Below are 22,428 nucleotides of genomic sequence, written 5' to 3'. Positions count from 1 at the left end.
ATGGTGCTCGGCTGCTGACCCGAAAGACGCGGGTTCGATCCCGGCCGCGGCGGCTAGAATTTCTTTGGAGGAGAAATTCTAGAGGCCCGTGTACTGTGCGATGTCAGTGCACGTTAAAGAACCCCAGGTGGTCGAAATTTCCGGAGCCCTTCACTACGGCGTCTCTCATAGCCTTAGTCGCTTTGGGACGTTAAACCCCATAAACCAAACCAAACCAGATACAGGATGCATTCACGATGACTGGAAAACAGCAAACGTCAGCCCAGTTTTTAAATCCGGTGACAGCACGTCAACGGAAAATTATCGCCCCATATCACTAACATCGATCTGTTGCAAGCTGCATGAACATATCCTTTACTCGCACATAATGACCCACCTTAACGCCAATAATTTGCTTATTGCTAACCAGCATGGCTTTAGGCAAAAAAAGTCCTGTCAAACACAGCTTTTTGAGCACTTAACAGTGATCTTCATGAATAGGTACACGAATTAATGTATACTGATGCCATATTTATAGATTTTTCAAAAGCTTTCGATCGCGTCCCCCATATAAGACTATTGGAGAAAGTTAACAACCTTCAACTGCACCGCGGCATCACCCGTTGGATCGAAGAATTCCTAAGCAATCGCTCCCAAAGTGTCAAACTTAAAGAGTATTCATCTAACAGTTCACGAGTCATATCGGGTGTCCCACAGGGGACATTACTATTTTTAATTTACATTAATGACATAGCATCTAACATATCATCGAACGTACAACTATTCGCTGACGATTGTGTAATCTATAGAAGGATAGTCGCCCCCTTGACGCAGTTATTCTATAGAGCGACTTAGTGCGCCTAAATGAATGGTGCCAGCTATGGCAGATGGAAATTGATATTAAAAAAACAAAGTTGGTGACCTTTTCTACGCGCACAAATACACCTGCTAATGTCTACACAATTAATGAGAATATAGTTGAAAGAACGGATTTTTTTAAGTACCTCGGTGTTTATATCAGTGCTGATTTAAGCTGGGACGCCCACATAAATCACATCACAAACAAAGCATTTCAGAAACTGGGACTCATCAAACGTCGTTTATATCTTGCCAACTTCGAGACAAAGCTTAGCGCATACACTCATAAGGTCAGCTTTCGAATACGCGTCTTTAATATGGAGCCCAAGCAGCGTTTCATTAATTAACCGTATTGAGTGTGTGCAAAATAAAGCTGTGAGGTTCATCCTTTCTTCATATTAACCGTATCAAAGTGTGTCATTGCTGAAGCAAACTATCAACATTCCCGACCTTATCACTCGACGCAAGTTCTCTCGCTTATCGTTCTTTCATTCTTTGTGGGAATGATCAGACCGGGATGAAATATGATGGGCAGGGGTGATGCGATCAGCTGTGAACGGGGAGTCATCACAGTACAAAGTGCAACCCATCTTCGCACGAACACTGAAGTATCAAACATCACCCTTACTATTATCTATGGCAGAGTGGAACTCGCTACCGGCTGACATAGTTGCTGAAATTGAGCTATCACGTTTCCAAAGAAAACTTTCAGCGCACCTTGGTCGACAAAAATCACCGTGATATTCTCAGGATTGTTGAAGGGCTTGGCAGCACAGCAGCAATGGCCACGTCCGCTCACCTGCGTCGCCTCTTTGTTGCACAGGCACTGGTGCTTGCTCTTGGGCCGCTAGGTCCAACTGAGGGTATCAACGCCGGCATCGAGGGGGTCGTGGGCGCCCCGGTCCTTCCTGCGCCGCCGCCTGTACGTGTCGTCGCTCGGATCCACTTCCCAGCCCGCCTACAATCGCCTGACCCAGCTCAACACTCCCAGTGCCCTCGGCCCCCCCAGCTTTCCGTGTGGTCTGTCTTGGACCGTTGCATCAGCAACAACTCGGCTATCTGGCTGAATGTGGCGCATGCGCGCCTTGGACCACTCCCTCCCCTCTCTACATCGATCATCGGCATACGTGCTACTACGTCACCAACCCGTGAATGACATAAAAGGACCACTCCACTACCAGCCGCCTTTTATGGGCTTGGCAGCACAGCAGCAATGGCCACGTCCGCTCACCTGCGTCGCCTCTTTGTTGCACAGGTAAATTACCGCTACCCACTCTTTGCAAAGCGTACCGGTCATGCTGCCTTGCTTGTGCTGCCAAGCCCACAGTGTTGTTTAGTGATTGTCTATGACTGTATCAGTGTCATTCATCAATTACTAATCTTGGCAGGTGACGTCGAGGAAAATCCCGGACCTAACACCCGCTCTACTGATGCATCAGACGAAATAATGGAAGCCTTGAACGAAATACGTACTGGGCAAGCAGCTTTGTTAGTAGAAATGAAAAGCATTCGGTCAAAATTGTCCCAGCATGATAAAACATTCGAAGAAATTAAAACAAGGCTCTTCAAAATAGAAGAAGATTGTTCATCCTTTGCCGCGATTCGGGAAGATATTAGCGATGTGCGAGCGCTTGCGGAGCAAAATTCAGTTGAAGTTGCAAATCTATCTTCCAAAGTGGCTGATTTTGAAGATAGATCCCGCAGAAACAATTTATTATTTTTCGGCTTGTCAGACACTGACATTGAAACATAGGCCGAGTCTGAAAAGTTGGTTACCGAGTTATGTAGGGATAATCTCGACGTCACAATCTGCCCCATGGATGTTGAAAGAGCGCACAGTTTAAAACAACAAGAAACGACCTATCATCGTCAAATTCGCTCACTTCATAACTAGAGAGAAAGTTCTTTCTTGCGCTAAGAAACTAAAAAACAGTAACTACAGAATCTCGGAAGACTACTCAAAACCTACCCTCTTTGTCAGGAAACAGTTACTGCAATTTGCGAAACTCCAACGACAGACATACAAACTCCGCCATAATAAGCTAATTATTGATAACACTCTATATTTTCGACCATTCCTCACAGAAAGTAGTCCCCATCCACCCCGGCCCTCCTCCGTCCGCACGCCCTCCCCCGCCCGCACGCCATAGCTACTGCATAAACCTCCCGTCACTCCGAAGCTCTCCTCCTTGTCCTTCCTTTACACTAATATCCGAAGCCTCCTGCCCAAACTTGACGCCCATAGACAGCAACATAGACAGCAACATATTCATACTCACTGAAACTTGGCTAACATCAGCCATACATGACTCTGAAATACTTTCCGTCTTTCCCAACTACACCATTTTCCGTCGCGACAGAACTAATAGACGGGGAGGAGGCGTACTAATAGGAACCCGTGATTCGCTTCGTTGTTCTGAAATTAAAATTTCATCCCCTCTGGAAACATTGTTCATTCAGTGCCACGCTTCATTTCCTCCCGTAATCATCGGAGTTTGCTATCGTCCACCTGATTTAACCGATTCTTTTGTTGCTAATTTTCACGAAACACTTCGCGCGATAACAGCGGCTCACCAACATACTCCCATTGTTCTTTTCGGCGACTTTAACTTTCCTGCAATAAACTGGTCCGACCTTTCCACCACTACATGTAAAGATAACATCGAAAGCAATTTTGTCAACACGTGTCTAACCTTTGGTCTGCCTCAGCTCGTATCAAACCCGACAAGACAAAGCATTCATTCCTCCAACATACTCGACCTCGTATTAACTCCTCACCCTGATAACATCCCGCCGCTTCTTCATTTACCAGGACTCAGTGATCATTCCGTAATTCAATCCACGTACTCCTGCCAGTAGTCACACACAAAAAAAAATACAAAAAACATTAACTCTATACGACAAAGGCAACTATGCAGCCATTAATTCTGAACTAGCTGATTTCTGCATGTGGCTTCTCCGAGATTTTTCAGCACGATCAATCGAAGATAACTGGTCCCTTTTCAGAAACAAAATGTATCAACTTATAGATAAACATGTCCCTACTATCACCATCACCGAAAAACCATCGTCACCATGGTTCAACAAAGAGCTGAAACGCCTCAGAAACAAAAATAAAAGATTTTTTCGATCCGCAAAACGCTTTCACACCGCATCTGCACGGGAAAGATATTATTCTGCAGAAAAAACATACTTATCTTTAACAGGCAAAACTAAACGTACATTTTTCTCGTGTGTTCTACCTTCCATGTTGCACACCAACCCCCGCAAGTTCTGGAAAACTATAAACCCATCACATTCGAAGCCTCTAACATTACATGACGACGACAACAATCTTATCCCGGAACACGAATCTAGCCACGCTCTTAATAACTTTTTTTCTTCAGTTTTTACTGAAGAATCTGACGGTGACTTACCGGATTTCGCAGCTCTCGGCCACCCAGCTATGCCACAGATTACAATTGATGCTAATGAAATCATGAAACTTATTGAATCATTGAAACTTACTTCTTCATCTGGTGTTGACGGCATAAATTCTAAAATCCTAAAAAATACTAAGAACACTGTAAGTGTAATATTGTGCCACCTCTTACAGCAGTCCATATCAACAGGTGTCCTTCCACAAGATTGGAAAGTTGGTAAGATCATTCCAGTCCCCAGAAAGGGCTCACCTGTTTCATACAAAAATTACCGCCCCATTTCTCTCACAAGCGTCTGTTCGAAACTAATGGAACATATTATTTATTCGCACATAGTCAAATTCCTTGTCTCCGTAAAATTCTTTCATACTAACCAACCAGCATGGCTTTTTGAAAGGACGTTCATGTGACTCCCAATTGCCTCTCTTTATTAATGACCTAAGCTCCAACCTTGGTTTAAACGTTCCTACTGACACTCTCTTCCTTGATTTCGAAAAAGCTTTCGATAAAGTACCGCATAAAAGACTGCTACTAAAGTTATCTCGTCTAAATCTTAATTCGTTAATATTAGAATGGCTTTCTAACTTTTTGACTAACAGAGAGCAATTTGTCTATGCTAACAATCATTCTCCTCCATGTAGCCCGGTCATTTCAGGTGTTCCCCAAGGTACAGTCCTAGGACCTTTGCTTTTCCTCATATATATTAACGATCTTCCTTCCAGTATTTCCTCTACCATCCGTTTATTTGCTGACGATTGTGTAATTTACCGCCCAATCACTAACAGTACTGACGCTGGCATTCTTCAACAAGATCTTAACCGAATCCAAACTTGGTGCGAACGTTGGTTAATGTCTCTCAATATTTCCAAAACATGTTTAATCTCATTCCATCGTCGGCAGATGCATACTCCTTCTAAATACACTCTTTTCGGTTCAGAAGTATCGTCCGTCTCTTCCTGTAAGTACCTGGGTATTACTGTAACGCAAAACCTAACATGGTCATCTCATATCACGAACATCGCTAACGAAGCTAATCGTACCCTTGGTTTCATACGGCGCAATCTACGTTTTGCCACCCCATCAATCAAATCATTAGCATGCATAACTTTTGTCCGTCCTAAACTAGGATATGCTTCGGCAATATGGGATCCTCACCAGTCTAACCTCTCTTTAACCTTAGAAAAAATACAAAATCGAGCTATCCGCTTCATTTATTCTGACTATTCGTACTACACTAGTGTGTCTGCCTTAAAAACTAAAGCTAACTTACCTAGCCTTGAAACGCGACGAAAAATTTCTCGATTGTGCCTCTTTCATAAGTTTTATCATTCATCTTTAGGAGAATCAGTCATATCACCTGCTTATCATCTGCGCACCTCCATCTGCGCACCTCCGCCGCGCATATCACATCGCACTGGTCACCCCCTTCAAGTTACTCCTCCACGTGCCCGTACCGTAACCTTTTCCACCTCCTTCTTTCCACGAGCCGCGTCAGACTGGAACGGCCTCTCCCACTCCGCTGCTGCTATCACCTGCCCGTCACTCTTCAACGCCAACATTGAACTTCATATGTCATCGTGAAAAAATGTACCAATTGTTGATTAACCTACCCCTTATGTAATACCCCGAAAGGGGCCTTTAAGGTAAATAAATGAAATGAAATGAAATTATCGCCTCTCAAGCCGTATTAACCACCATAAGGCCGTCTACGCCCCCACCGCAAGAACTACCGCTCATTCTCGATCTTTTTTCGTCACGTCATCCCGGGACTGGAATGATCTACCACAGGACGCCGTGCATCACATCAACGCCATCCATTTTAAGAACGCCATCAAGACCATTATTGTTTAACTGTCATGCCCATCCCTCATGTAATGCCCCATACCAGGGGCCTTTGAGGTATCAAATAAAAAAATTAAAAAAAAGAATTATGTCTTATACGCTCAACATATGTATCCTTCAGCGACTGCAGTGGTGTGTACTTACAAATTGTATGTATAGTTATTCTTTGTATTTGTTAACTACTGTGTGAAAATATTCTGTATTGTGTTGTTTTCATGCCCTCCCCCCTATGTAATGCCCACTTGGGCCTTTAGGGTATTTAAATATATATATATATATATATATATATATATATATATATATATATATATATATATATATATATATATATATATTGTAACGGAAAATAGGGCGACAGGTCGCTAACCGGCAGAATACAGCCAGCGCGAGACACTTCAACGTCTTCGAAGACACTTCAGCGCCACCTGAGAACACCAGGTGGCAATACTCCCCCTCCCAAAATAAGAGAAACATAAAAGCGGGGTTGCAGTACGGGCAGTGGAAAGAGAAAAAAAAACAGCACAAGCACATAAAAATGTACAAGGGAGGTGGGCGAAGGTGTCCCACGCGAAAACTAGCGGAACACTGAGCGTACTATCCATTACCGCGTGTAGTAGGGTTTCATGCGGACAACGTGCACAACCTCAGAGCGGGGTGGACGACGCTGAGGCTGCACAGTCCCGTCAGGAAGAACTTCGTAGGTCACTTCGGTGACGCGGCGCAAAACTAGGTACGGTCCAAAGTAACGGGACATCAGTTTTTCAGACAAGCCTGGGCGGCGTACCGGGGTCCACACCCAAACTTGGTCACCCGGATGGTATTCGACGTGCCGATGACGGAGGTTGTAGCGGCGCGCATCCGTGCTCTGCTGCCGCTGAATGTGAATACGGGCAAGTTGACGTGCTTCCTCGGCGCGCTGAGCGAACTGCTCGGCGTCTGGCGTGAGTGGGTGGTCATCAGTGCAGCATGGAAGCATTGCATCCAGCATCGTCTGAACGTCACGCCCGTAGACCAGACGAAATGGTGTAAATCGGGTCGTCTCCTGGGTGGGCGTGTTGTAAGCGTATGTGACGTACGTGAGAATCTCGTCCCAGGTTTTCTGCTGCGAGTCTATGTACATTGCGATCATGTCGGCGATCGTTCTGTTGAGTCTCTCTGTGAGCCCGTTCGTCTGTGGGTGATAGGCAGTGGTCTTGCGATGGTTCGTGTGACTGAGCTCGAACATGTCGCGCATGAGCTGTGCCGTAAGCACCGTACCTCGATCAGTGATTACGTGGGACGGTGCGCCATGACGCAGCACGATTTGTTGCATAAAAAACTGGGCGATCTCAGATGACGTACCGCGCTGCACCGCCTTAGTTTCCGCATACCTTGTTAAATAGTAGGTCGCGACTATGATACATTTATGACCGGCCGATGACACAGGGGATGGGCCCAGAAGATCGATGCCGACTTGATCAAAAGGCGTCCGAGGCGGTTCAATAGGTTGGAGCAAGCCCGCTGGCTTGAGAGGAGGCGCCTTACGACGTTGGCAATCGCGGCAGCCTCTGACGTAACGCTGGACGGCGTGAGAAAGTTTGGGCCAATAATACGCCTGGCGCACGCGTGCAAGTGTGCGGGCAAAGCCCAAGTGGCCGGAGGTCGGCTCATCGTGACAAGCAAGAAGGATATCGGCGCGGAGATCTGCCAGAACGACGAGGAGGTGCGCTCGGTCAACAGTGCTGGAGTTTTTCTTAAACAAAATGCCGTTCCGGAGACAGAAGGCCGGCAGGTTTCTAGAAAATTGTCGGGGTACGACAGAAGCTCGGCCCTCCAGATAATCAATGATAGGTCGCAGGTCTGGGTCAGCTCGCTGTCGGGTCATTAGGTCTAAGTCGCTGAGAACTCCAATAAAACCACTCTCGTCCTCTATGCTATCATCCGCTAACCCGACGGGTGCGCGAGAGAGTGCGTCAGCGTCGTCGTGCGTCTGGCCAGATTTGTGCACAATGGTGTAGTCGAATTCTTGGAGGCGGAGGCTCCATCGGGCTAGGCGCCCCGATGGATCGCGAAGATTGGCAAGCCAGCACAACGAATGGTGGTCGGTAACTACTTTGAACGGGCGGCCGTAGAGGTACGGACGAAATTTCATGGTTGCCCACACAACCGCAAGGCATTCTTTTTCTGCGGTCGAATAGTTTGTTTCAGCGCGAGAAAGCGTGCGGCTTGCATACGCCATGACCCTTTCCACGCCACCTTGGTGTTGGACGAGTACGGCGCCGAGGCCGACGTTGCTCGCGTCGGTGTGGACTTCGGTGTCAGCCTCTTCATCAAAGTGCGCAAGAACAGGGGTTGTTAGCAGTCGTCTGCGCAGCTCGGAAAAAGCCTCCTGCTGCTCGGCAGCCCACACGAACTGTGTATCATTGCGCGTGAGGTGGTACAGGGGTGCGGAAATCTTTGAAATGTCGGCGATGAAGCGGCGGTAATGTGCGCACAGACCCAAAAAACGTTGCACACTTTTCTTTGTTGCAGGAATAGGAAAGTTGGCGACGGAAGCAGTTTTCTCGGGGTCGGGCTTAACGCCATCGGCACTCACGAGATGACCGAGAAACTTCAACTCTTTGTACCCAAAGTGGCACTTCTCTGGCTTTAGCGTTAAGTCGGCCGATCGGAGGGCATCTAATACTGTCCTCAGGCGTTCAAGGTGTTCAGCAAAGGTTTCGGAAAATACGATGACATCATCGAGATAAACCAAACAAGTTTGCCATTTTAGTCCAGCGAGAACGGTATCCATCATCCGCTGGAAAGTTGCCAGCGCTGAACATAGCCCAAAAGGTAGCACTTTAAATTCGTATAGTCCGTCGGGTGTCACGAACGCCGTTTTTTCGCGGTCCCGCTCGTCGACCTCTATCTGCCAGTACCCACTCTTTAAATCAATGGAGGAGAAGTACTGGGCGCGACGAAGTCTGTCGAGCGAGTCGTCGATACGAGGCAGCGGGTAGACGTCTTTTTTAGTGATGTTGTTCAGTTTTCGATAATCCACGCAGAAGCGGAGTGTCCCATCCTTTTTCTTCACCAGCACGACAGGTGAAGACCAGGGGCTGCTGGAAGGTTGAATGATTCCATCTGAAAGCATCTCCTTCACCTGCGTTTGGATCGCCTCACGCTCCTTCGGTGAGATACGGTACGGCTGCTGGTGGATGGGGCGGGCATCGTCGGGCGTAATGATGCGGTGCTTGAGAAGAGCCGTTTGCCGGACTTTCGACGAAGAAGCGAAACAGGTAGCGTATTCGAGTAGGAGGGCACGTAGTTCTCGCTGTTGAGTCACCGAAAGGTCCGGGCTGATGTCAAGGGATGGGCGCACAGGTCTAACAGCTTCGAACGCGAAACATTCAGAAACCTTCGCTGAGGGGTCGGCGAATGCGATGGCAGTAGCACGAAAAAGGTGCCGGGGCTCGTTAGAGAAGTTAGTCACCAGGAGCACAGAGCAGCCGTCGCGGAGATGGATGAGACTTCGCGCTGAGCAGATGCCGTGGGTGAGCAAAAGGGACAGGTTGCCCTCTGCGACTGCTGTCCCTTCACGTAGTCCGTCGCAGTGAACACTCACAAGAACACTGGCGCGTGGCGGAATCCAAACGCTCTCGGCGGATATTCGAAGGGCGGCGCGGCGTGGACACTCCTCGGAGTAAACATCAGCTTTCTCGGTAGAAAATGTGACAGTGCGCTTTCGGAGGTCAATAATAGCTCCATACTCTCGGAGAAAATCAACGCCAAGGATACAGTCACGGGAGCAGTCAGGTAGAACTAGGCAGCTGACAACAAATGTGGAGCTGCGAATTTGGACTCTTGCTGTGCATAGGCCAAGCGGAGTCACGACATGTCCGCCAGCCGTGCGAATCTGCGTGCCGGACCATGGCGTCATTACTTTTTTAAGAAGTGCCGCTAGCTTTACGCTTAAAATCGAGAAATCAGCGCCAGTGTCCACCAAAGCACTAACCTTATAGCCATCGAGAAGCACGGGTATATCCAACGAGAATCGATCTCCGAGTTCAGGTACTGCAGTCGTTGCCTTTAAATCGCGGTCGGTCGCTGTTCGCGTTGTCGGGGGGTCTTGTTCGCATCGATTGCCAGCGGCCTCGCCCCCTGAGGTCGGTCTCTTTAGTTTTCCCGGCGGGGACTTGGCGACCGTCTCTGCGCCATCCAGGAGGAGCTTTGGGGCTGTGGCGAAGGTCGTCGTGGTGATGGAGACCGAGACTGCCGCTGGGGAATTGTCGCCATGCGCTGCTGGGCTACGTAGTCCTCGATCTCCCGGGGTCGTTGACCTCTTGGTGGACGGGGTATGTCGATAGGGAACCCCTGCAGCCCAAGCTGTCGATACGGGCACTGGCGATACAGATGACCGGGTTCCCCGCAGTGAAAGCAGAGACGCCGCCGACCTGGAGCACGCCACAGGTCCGTCTTCCGCTGGGGTGATCGTCGATTGTCGATGTAGTACGTGTCGGGGTGTGCGGAAAACAGCGAGCCTTGATTAGACGGAGGAAACTGCGCCGAAGAGGGCGCAGGACGTTGCAAGGCTTCAGCATACGTTGGACGACGGCACTCCGTGGGTAAAGGCGGCGGGTCAACGGACGGGAACGAAGGTCTCAAGGCTTGAACCTCTTCGCGGACGAGGCTAGCGAGAGAGTCGGCCGTCGGCAGGGGAGCACCGAAAAGCGCCTGGAGCTCTTCGCGCACAACGGAGCGGATCAGGTCACGGAGAAGACCACGGTTAGCCCCAAGGCAGGAAGCGGCTCTGTAAGTGAAGCGGCGAGTATCGGCCGGTCGTAGGTGGTAGACCGCCGCAAGAGCATCTTCTCCATCGTGACCGCTTCCGTGAGAAACTCAGCAACAGTCCCAGGTGGACTGCGCACGAGGCCAGCGAAAAGTTGCTCCTTAACGCCGCGCATGAGTTGGCGCACCTTTTTATCTTCGAGCATGGCCGGGTCAGCTCGCCGGAAGAGCCGAGTCATATCCTCCACGTACATGCTTACAGTCTCATTCGGCATCTGAATGCGAGACTGCAAAGCCCGTTCAGCCCGTTCTCGACGATCCGTGCTGGTGTAGGTCTCCAGCAGGCGTCGGCGGAACTCGTGCCATGATGTTAGGGCGTCTTCTCGGTTTTCGTACCAGGTACGCGCACCATCCTCGAGACTAAAGAAGACGTTTCGAAGCTTTGCGGCGTCGTCCCACTGGTTGAATGAGGCCACGCGTTCAAACTCGAGAAGCCAGTCTTCTACGTCTTCGAGCTGACTGCCATGGAATGGTTTGGGAAGTCGCGGATTCTGCAAGGTGTAGTAGGCTGCAGCTGGCATGGCAGGTCGATGGGTAGGTGCTCTGGCAGACTCCAAAAGCCCGTGTTCGGGAGGTAGGCCTTGGTTTCTCCGGCTAGCACGGTGCACGGGGGCGTCCAATAGCGAAGGACTGGAGCCCAGGGTATCCGGAGGAGTATGAGACATATACGGGGATCTTTACCCAGCGCCTACACCAAAATATGTAACGGAAAATAGGGCGACAGGTCGCTAACCGGCAGAATACATCAAGCAGCCAGCCAGCCAGCGCGAGACACTTCAGCGCCACCTGAGAACACCAGGTGGCAATATATATATATATATATATATATATATATATATATATATATATATATATATATATATATATATATATATATATATATATATATATGCGCACTTGAGAAACGTTTCATTTAGGTAAACATTTATTGCCAGTCGACGTTTCGGACAGAGCATGTCCTTTTCATGAAACAGGACAGGCTCTATCCGAAACGTCAACTAAACGAAACCTTTCTCTCTCTCTCTCTCTATATATATATATATATATATATATATAAACGTAATTCGGTTGACACACGGTAGAAAAACAACAACTTTATTCTAACGTTTCGACCAGGGTCTGGCCTTCGTCAGAGCCAGACCCTGGTCGAAACGTTAGAATAAAGTTGTTGCTTTTCTACCGTGTGTCAACCGAATTACGGTTATGTTCTACCGGATCCATCCGATCTTCACCCCCTTCTTATATATATATATATATATATATATATATATGAGAGAAGCCAACAGCCACAGTGTGCTGTGCGATGTCAGTGCACGTTAAAGAACCCCAGGTGGTCGAAATTTCCGGAGCCCTTCACTCCGGCGTCTCTCATAGCCTCAGTCGCTTTGGGACGTTAAACCCCAATAAACCAAACCAAACCAAACCAACAGCCACAGAAGCCAAGGGACAGAGGGGATTTTTTTTAAATTTATTTATTTAGTTTGTGCTTTCGTTAATTCAGAATATTACTGAATATGTTATCACTTAAAGCTAATTGATTTGAAAAGCAGAAGAAAAAATGGCTGGGGCTTAACTTGGTTAACCCTGGTCAGATGCGAAGCATATTGATGGCTAGGCTTGGTAATACATGACTTTCCTTGGTTGAATACTTGGTCATTTTAATACAACCACTAGAAGCCTTCGTCGTGGGGGAAGACAACGGCATGGCTACAGCGGAACGGCGACTAACCCCGAGACGCGCGTTGGGTGAGCGCGTGGATTGCCACGGAAGCCGCGTCCGCCTGCTCGGTGGAGCGAGCATTTCACCTACACCGAGTGTGAACGCGCGTTCGCAATGCGCGGGAATGCCGCTGTTGTTGTTGTTGTTGTGACTGAGAGAAGGATGAAGAGGAAACTGCACGGGCCTGCTACTGGCTCTAGCCAAGCCACCACCGCTGCCACGTGCAGATAGAGGAGAGTTAAAAGATCAGAGGAAAGAGAAAAAGGAAAGAAAAGACGCGCGTCGCAGCAACAACTGCGTCCGCCGGAGCGGACGCTGCTCAAAAAGAAGCGGCCGAAGCCGCGCTCGCCGAAGCGGGAACAGATACCCACGCTTATGCCGCTCGAGGCAGCGCCTCCTCTATTTTTACAATGCCTGCCGAGTAGGGCCGATCCGACCGTCCAAAACCCTCTCCTGTCCTCCTTTCCTACTCTCCCCCGTCGGCTAGCTTTCGCGCCTGCTGTACGTCTATGGGGGAGAGGACCATCTGGGTGGCGCCAGACAACGGAAAGCGGACGAGGCCACTTTGTTATCATTTCTATCTATCTTCGTGAGGCGGCGCTCTGCATCCTTCATGACTAGAGTCACTGGAAAAAATTTCAGAGTACCGCATTTCTTTTCCCCGCGCCGCCGACGCGGTCATAGGCCCAACCGTACCACGTGATCTTGGGGTGCCATATACCTTCCAAGCGCCGGTCGGGCCGGCTGAGGAGAGCGCAGGTTCCCGACGTTTCTCGTGTTGCAACTGTCGCTCTCGTGTTTGATACTGAAGAAATCATGCCTGGCTGCTGCGCCTTCGGATGCAGCAACCGAACCGAGTCCGGAAAGACTTTTTTTCTCGATTCCGACCGGGAAAAATGACCGAGAGCGTCGTTCTTCGTGGTTGCACAGAATCGGCCGGGAGAACTTAAAGCCTTCAAAAAACACACGCTTGTGCGAGGTAAGTGCACCTTGGTTGTGCTTTTTGGTGCTGTTTTAGAAGGTAAGCGCAGTGCACGCGGTGTTAGCGGTAGGATGCTAAGAAAATAGGAGTTCACAGCAAGACCGTTGCGCATGTCGCGCAGGGATCGTTCGCGGCTTGCCCGCTTGACGCGGGTACACGTGTACGCGCTTGTTACTCAACACACGCGGCTCTTCCGACTATTCCGTGCTTGTGGCACGCAAAGGCACATTTATCGCGCGAGAATTCCACGTTCTAACGTGCACCAAGCACTCGCACGATCTTTCCGCGCCTCGAGTCATTCGACCCATGGCACTTGTTTTTCGCGGACCGTGACGATCGCAGTCAATAAAAGCATGATCGGGCATGTCTTACGTTCACATAACGGCCGCTTTCTGTTCAGTTGTGTTGGGACTGGTAGAAAAATAGAAATGGGTCAAATGATAGCAATCCTTGAAGCTGCTTGTTTGCGGCGACATGCGTGTTTACGTCCAAAATGAGCTATTTTAAGTGTCACTGCGTAAACTTAGAAACCTTTATAACGTAATCTTTTTCTTCGCCTCTTTATTTGGGTGTTTCAGCTTATTGTTACAGCTATCTTCCATGTTTTTCTTGTTCCACATATTTGAAACAGGGTTTCACTCGAAGAAGTCCTGGGAGCCTACTTCGGCAGCCCAGCATTCAGGTGACCAGCATCACTCTTTAACTGAACAACAAACATTTGCAGGACCACTTTTGTGCTGAAGACTTCGAGAAGCCTAGAGTGGATGGGAAGAAGAAGCTAATGTCAAGTAGTTTCGTCCTGCTTGAACGAGACGGCGGTCCCATGGCGGTCCACGATGCTCACTGCCCAAAAGTACGACCTTGTCTCTTTGCTGCTCGGAGTGGCGAAATGTTTCCTTCGTGGCTTGCTCCGCGGAAGGGGAAAAAAGGCGTGCACAAGCTCCCGATAGCAGCGCTAAGATGCTGCTCACAATCATAGCACAGTTCCTGCAGCAAACGCAACCGCGGAGCAAAACAACCGCTGGCTGCATTACTTTGCACAAAATAACAATATTTTTTCTCTTCTAAGCAACCATTGTCTCCGAGCACGAAGTATTTGCGCTTCAGTGAACACTCAACCCGATACGTCACCGAATATCAAGCTCTTCCAACACGGCGACCTCCCTGCGACGCAGTCGGCTTGGAAGGTAAATGGTAGCGGCCGCTCAGTGTTGCCAGTCAAATTCCGACCTTTGCGGTACTCTGAAATTTTTTCCAGTGACTCTATTCATGACCATCAGGCTGCCTGCCAGGTATGGACGCGTCATTGAGCGCGCTGTTCGTGGCGTTATTCGTGGCGCTGCTCACCGCGAAGCGCTGGTCATCGCGAAGCCGCTTCAGGCGCTGGTTTTAAAAGGAGTAACAGAGAGTGCGGCGCATCGGCGTTGGCATTGCAACGGAAGGCTGTGGCGGCTTTGCCGAATCATGTCGGTCTTTTAGCTAAGCTACAACGTTGAAACATTCCGGAAGAGGAACTTAAACTGCTTGGCGAAAATATGAAATCAGATGTTAAACGTGTTTAGTAATAAGTTATGCTATTTTGGCTTTGGATTCTATCATGTTCAGTAAGGAAAATTGGAGAATGAAATGAAGAAGGCATGGCAAATCTTCACGACAAGGCATTTTTCAAGACTACCAGAAAACAATAGCTTCCAAGTCGTAACTGTACTTTTGTCAAGATAAGCTGTCATTGTTACGACTAGATAAACATTATTCTCGGTCCTTGGCAGCCTGCAGCTACGATTGTTTTGAGAAGCGAAAAATTAACTTCATTCGCAAATATATGGCGCAGCAGCTGTTGCCAAAGCATATCGGAAGTTCTGCCTAGTTCTGACTGCAACCAGGCGCTAATAAAACGGTGCAAAACAAAGAAAAGCGCCTGAAGAAAAAGAGGCAGATAAAGCGGAAATCAAAACCTCTTCAGCGCGTGTTCAGGGGCAGTCACCGTAAAGGCCGAACCGCAAGGCAGCGTTTCTTCGGCGCCGCGTCAGCGTCTCTTCTACCGGCGTTGTCGTTCGGCGCCGCAAGAGAGGGCGACCAAACACATGAGGGCGCACGAACTGGCGGTGAGGGCGCACGAACTGGCGTCTCCACTCGGGCGTTAGGTGTGTTTTGATTGTTGTTGAGCTCCGCTCGCGCACGAAATGCTTTGTCCTCCTCGTGTGTACAAAAGTGGTTGCTCTACAATGCAAACTTCTTAAGGCTGTAAATACCTGCTAATAAAAGCAAATAGGCACCAATTCTAAAAATGTAAATGGCTATAAATACAGAGTTGTATATACTATTACTGTAAATTGTTGTAAATATATGTGAATAAATGCACGTAAACGTCAACTTCTTTTGTACTGTCTATGCAGCGAAGTTCCTCAGCTCCACACAAACGAGCTTAAAATTGACCACTCTTCACACAAAGTGCGCTACCCTGCGATGACCAGATCATAAGATGCAAATGCAGGAGACCTGCATGCAGCGGCTGATGCCAGGAACATGGGGAACCATGATGGCAAAAATGTCCTGTGAAATTAAGCCCGACATTTGCTGACAAAGATGTCTGGAAGGTAGATCAGCGCTCCGTGTACTGCATAATCCCTGGCTGTAAGAGTTCGCAATGTAAAAGATGAAGGAATGTGCCTCTAGCATAATACTGTGCCTCAGACTGCAAGCGCTACTGAGCAGACGATCACGCCGATTAAATGAAGAGGTCAGCTATAGCTTACGACCCAGATCTGGCGTAATTAAAACCTCTGTCGTAAAGTTTTAATACTGGTGTTATTTAGTTAACAGGGTGCTGTGATCTACGGCGGCTCGACACTGCCTACACAGGGCACTGCGACGTATGCGACAGGCGTAGCTCGTTGGTTGCCCACTCTCTCGGAACCCGACACTGTGGTTACCTCGACAGGTCTCAGCCTTACTCCTGCAGCGGTTCACTTTCATTAACCTTACCGCAAAACCTCGTCTTTCTGCAAGGAATTGATGGTTTGGATAAATAAGCATTATTCGACTCTCATCTCGCTCTTCACTTATCACGTCCCATCTTACTCGCATTCTTGGCCCGCATCTGATCCTGTCACTTGGCTTACCCTGAGGCGTGCTGCTACTTGGTTATTAAAACCACCAACAAGCCGAGTTCTCCCATCTTCACAACATTTATGCTGCGGTGTGATTTTTCAAGGTTTTTCCATGCGCTTAGGGCATCCATTGAATCCGAGCGCAGTGCCATGGCACTCTAAATTCTCTCAAAAGTGTGTGTATTGTCTAGGTTATAAGCTAAGCACAGGCTCACAAGGACCGCGGGTTCAAGCTTCGCGCGAGCCGAAGGGTTCCGGTCAGGCCGTCGACGCGAGCGCCCTGGCGCACCGTTGCGGCGTGCACTCAGTCTCCGCAGGGAGGAGAGCAGCTGGCCGCAATGAAACAGGCCTCTAATTCCAAGAATAAGACGTTTATTGACGTGTTACTCGTGCGACGCTTAATATTTCCGAATCACTCCGTCTCGGGACGCGCAGGAAGAACAAGCTTAGCAGCGTTCTTCAGGAATGATGGTGTAACCTCTCGAGTAAGCCTGTTCTTCCGGCGCGTCCCGGGACGGGGTGATTCGGAAATATTAAACTTCGCATGCGCAACACCTCAATAAACGTCTTATTCTTGAAAATAAGAGCCCTGTTTCACTGCCGCCAGCCACTCTCTTTCCTGCGGAGACTTGAGTGCATGCATCTACGCTTGACCGGAACCCTTCGGCTCGCGCGAAACTTGAATCCAATCTTCGAAGGAGTCTCAGATAAACTAATTTAAGGCTTACTGCTGCCATTTCATAGCACATATGACTGTTCCTGCAGACTGTCATGGCACTTCGATCGCATTCAAGGTATGTAGCGCACTGAAAAACCTTGCGAAATCACCGCACAGCATAAAGAACTTGGCTTGTTGGTGGTTTCCATAACCAGGGAGCAGCACACCTGAGGGTCGAAACCTCTTCCCAATGCTAAGGACACTGCACGCGAGCCTCGTATCTTCAGGCGAATCGTTTTAAGGGAACACAAGCTGATATTGTCACGTCGGTGTAAGACGCGCTAACGCTCAAGGCGGTTTATAAGGCTCCCAAGAACGTCCGGTGCCGAGTCCTATGGTGGCGAACTTCGTCCTTTTCGCTTAATGTCCTCACGTCGTCGTCTTCAGTAGCGCTAGCGTCATTAGCCCCCCCGTTCGAAAAGCATCGTCCCGATGCTAAAGGAAACCAGCGACAGAGGGAGTGTCACGGTGTCCTTGCGTGATACGGTTTCAGGCGAACGACGTGGACCACCTCGGGGCGCGCGTCGCGTCGTGAGCGTGGTGTTTGATCAGGAATGACTTCATAGTTGAGATCGCCGATGCGCCGCAGGACTTGGTAGGGGCCGAAGTAACGACGTAAGAGCTTGTCGCTGAGTCCGCGACGTCGGATTGGGGACCAAACCCAGACAAGGTCGCCTGGGAAATATTCGACCGCCCGTCTCCGCAGGTTGTACCGTCGGGCATCTTGGTCCTGCTGAGCGCAAATTCGCACCCGGGCTAGTTGACGAGCATCCTCGGCGCGCTGTAAAAAGTGGGCAACGTCGGCATTTGGGTGGTCGTCGACGTGGGGAAGCATAGCGTCGAGTGTTGTGGTCACCTGTCGTCCATAGACGAGACTGAACGGTGTCATGTTGGTTGTTTCCTGGACGGCGGTATTATAGGCGAACGTGACATAAGGCAGGACTTCATCCCACGTTTTGTGCTCCACGTCCACGTACATCGAAAGCATATCCGCGAGAGTCTTGTTCAGACGTTCGGTCAAGCCGTTCGTCTGGGAGTGGTATGAAGTCGACCTGCGGTGGCTCGTGTGGCTGAAAGCAAGGATATGCTGCATGAGCTCAGCAGTAAAGGCAGCTCCTCGGTCAGTAATGAGAACCTGGGGTGCGCCGTGGCGCAGGATGATCTGAAGCACAAAAAATTTGGCCACATCGATAGCGGTTCCACTCGAAAGAGCGGCTGTCTCCGCGTAACGCGTGAGATAGTCTGTGGCGACAATTATCCACCGCTTTCCGGAGTTTGATATGGGGAACGGGCCGAGCAAGTCCATCCCGATTTGTTGGAATGGTCGGGACGGCGGGTCAATGGGCTTGAGGAAGCCGGCGGGCTTGGCAGGAGGAACTTTGCGGCGCTGACAGTCACGGCAAGAGCGAACGTAATGCGTAACATCATGTCCAAGGCGAGGCCAGTAGTATTTTTCGCGAATCTTGGCTTGCGTTCTAGTGACGCCAAGGTGGCCGGAAGCAGGTTCGTCGTGGCAGGCATTCAAAATTTCGACGCGTAGGTTCTCGGGCACGACGAGCTAGTACTCGCGACTGTTAGAAGAAAAGTTCTTTTTGTAGAGTACGCCGTCACGGAGGCAGAGGGAAGACAAAGCTCGCCGGAAGGCGGCAGGTACTCTGCATGGTTGAAAAACAGCGCACAAAAGACTAGACACAAGAGTAAAGGCGACGACAGGACAAGCGCTGAACTCACAACTAAGGCTTTATTTCGAAAACCTTATATACCCAGGTTTTCGAAATAAAGCCTTAGTTGTGAGTTCAGCGCTTGTCCTGTCGTCGCCTTTACTCTTGTGTCTAGTCTTTTGTGCGCTGTTTTTCAACCATGAACCTATACCAACTCGCCCAACTTAACGTTCTACTAGGTACTCTGCCACTGGCACCTGACGTCTCGAAGGTCCGGGTCGGCGCGTTGTTGGTCAGCAAAGTCGGTAGAGTTTAGGGCGGTAACAAAGGCGTCGTCTGCAGCGTCGTCAGGAGCTGGTTGTGCAGGGGCACGGGAAAGGCAGTCGGCGTCCAAGTGTTTGTGGCCGGATTTGTAGGTTACAGAAATGTCGTATTCCTGCAGTCGGAGACTCCATCGTGCAAGGCGCCCTGAAGGATCCTTTATGTTGGCCAGCCAACAAAGTGCGTGATGGTCGGTCACTACTTTGAAAGGTCGACCGTAAAGGTATGGTCGAAACTTGGAAATTGCCCACACGATGGCGAGGCATTCTTTTTCGGTGGCAGAGTAGTTTGCCTCGGTCTTAGACAGTGCACGACTTGCGTAGGCAATTACACGATGTTGATTTTTCTGGACCTGAACTAGGACTGCACCCAAACCGACATTGCTGGCGTCGGTGTGCACCTCAGTGTCAGCATATTCATCAAAGTGCGCCAGAATGGGTGGTGACTGTAAGCGGCGTTGAAGCTCTAGGAACGCCTGCTGTTGCGGCGCTTCCCACTGGAACTGGACATCGGCCTTGGTCAGGTAAGTAAGGGGCGCAGCGATTTTAGAGAAGTTTTTCACAAAGCGGCGATAATACGCACATAGTCCAAGGAAACGCCGAACTTCTTTCTGATCGCGTGGCGGCGGGAAATTCGCGATGGCGACGGTTTTTCCAGGGTCCGGAAGGACCCCTTCTTGGTTCACGAGGTGACCCAAAAACTTCAACTCCTCGTAACCGAAGTGACACTTCTCGGCTTTTAGAGTGAGTCCAGAGGATTTTATGGCCTGCAGCATCGCCTCGAGGCGACGAAGGTGCTCGTCAAAAGTTGGGGCGAATACGATCAGATCGTCCAGGTATACGAGGCAAGTGTGCCATTTCAGGTCCACGAGTACTGTGTCCATAAGCCTCTGAAAGGTCGCTGGTGCGGAGCAAAGACCAAATGGCATGACCTGGAACTCTTACAACCCGTCTGGAGTGATGAATGCCGTCTTCTCGCGGTCCCTTCTCGTCTACCTCTATTTGCCAGTACCCAGACTTCAAATCCATGGAGGAGAAATACTTGGCGTTGCATAAACGATCCAAAGCGTCGTCGATTCTGGGCAAAGGGTAAACGTACTTTTTAGTAATGTTATTCAGTCGCCGGTAATCAACGCAGAACCGCAATGTTCCGTCCTTTTTCTTTACGAGCACGACAGGTGCGGCCCAGGGGCTCCGAGACGGTCGAATGACGTCGTTATCAAGCATTTCCTTTACTTGCGTGCTGATGGCGGCGCGTTCTCTAGAGGAAACACGGTAGGGTGACTGTCGCAGTGGTGGCGTCGTGTCGTCCGTAACAATCCGATGTGTAGCAAGGTGTGTCCTGCCGACTCACGGAGACGACGCAAATGTGTGTCTGTAGCGATTGAGCAGGTCGCGCAGCATGCCTTGTTGTTGTTGCGGCAATGTCTGATTAATGTCGTACTTGACGTCGACTATGTCCTCTGGATCCGGTCGTGAAACACGAGTCAGGCTTTGTGCACACTTGGTATCAGTGACGGCATCTATGTAAGCGACAGTCGTCCCCTTGTTCAGGTGCTGGTGCTCATTGCTGAAATTAGTCAGGAGTACATCAAGTTTGCCGTCTTCCAGAAACACGACCGCCCGAGGTATTGCAATACCGCGGTCGAGAAGCAAAAGTTGTTTACTCTCGACTATACCTTCAGTGTCTCGAATGGTATGCGAACCGACAGTCACCAGTATACTGGAGCGGGGAGGCACGGTCACTTGCTCGTCAAGAATATGGAGCGCCGACGGGAGGGCATCTGTGGTGTCAATGGCATTCTCTGTCGAAAACTGGACGGACTGGGACTGCAGGTCGACGATGGCTCCGTTGTCCGTTAGGAAGTCCATACCCAGGAGAACATGACGAGAGCAATCAGCGAGGGCAACAAACCTTGCAGGGAACGTTTGCCCTTGCACCGTGACCCTAGCCGTGCACATTCCTATCGGCGTAATCAAATGTCCCCCAGCGGTACGTAACTGCGGGCCATCCCAAGCTGTCATAACCTTTTTGAGCACAGCGGCGAATTGTCTACTGAGCACAGAATAATCGGCACCAGTGTCAACTAAAGCAGTTACGGCTGTGCCGTCTACTGAAACGTCTAAATCGGCCGGTGGTGGCGTCTTGCGGTACTGTCGAGGAGTCCGATCGCGGCTTTGGTGCGTCGAAGGGATGCGGCGTCGAAGAGAAGCGTCGTGGTTACGAAGAAGTGCGGCGGGTTGTCGGCTTGTCTTAACATGATGTCGTTCGTGGGTCGTCGAGGACGGTGTGTTGCACGGTATTGGCGATGTGTCTGGCGGCGTTGGAAGGTCTTGTTCTTGTCGTCGAGCAGCCGCACCTCCAGAGGCTGCCGCGTCTAGTTTCCCCTACGGGGACTTCTAGACTGGCCCTGGTCGCTGGGTCCCGGAGAACTGTAGCGGCGCGGAGATGGTGATCGCGAGATGCGACGCTGGCCGGAGTCCGCATGGGAGATGTAATCTGCGATCTCCCTTGGGCGCTCTCCAGGCAGCGGACGGGGAGCACCGAAGGGGTACCCTCGAAGACCATTCTCCTTATATGGATAGCGGCGCCAGATGTGCCCAGGTGCCCCGCAATGGTAGCACAACGGTCGATGGTCCGGGGTTCTCCAGACGTCAGTTCTGCGACGCCTAGGTCGCTGGACAATGTTCGACTGGGAAGGTGGAAGCTGAGGAGCGGCTGGCGTAGGTGCTTCATATCGTTGGGTCGAGGCCGGAAGGAAACGGCTTGCGGCGGCAGCATAACTCAATGTTTGTGGCGGCGGTGGAGTGGCTGCCGGAAGCTGCGACGTACCTAATGCTTGTTCGACCTCCTCGCGAATGACATCTGTAAACGACGCAATCTGCGGCTGAGCAGGGGTGTGCTGCAAAGCCTTCGCCACCTCTTCCCTTACAATGGCTCGAATGACCTCACGCAGCGATTTTCCTGAGGTCATGGAGGTTCCCTCAGTACGGGTGCAGAGCATCGATA

Source organism: Amblyomma mixtum, chromosome 10 (assembly GCF_055824585.1).
Source record: "Amblyomma mixtum isolate Tamu chromosome 10, ASM5582458v1, whole genome shotgun sequence".
In the NCBI taxonomy this organism is placed as follows: domain Eukaryota; kingdom Metazoa; phylum Arthropoda; class Arachnida; order Ixodida; family Ixodidae; genus Amblyomma; species Amblyomma mixtum.
This window is presented reverse-complemented; position numbering follows the sequence as displayed.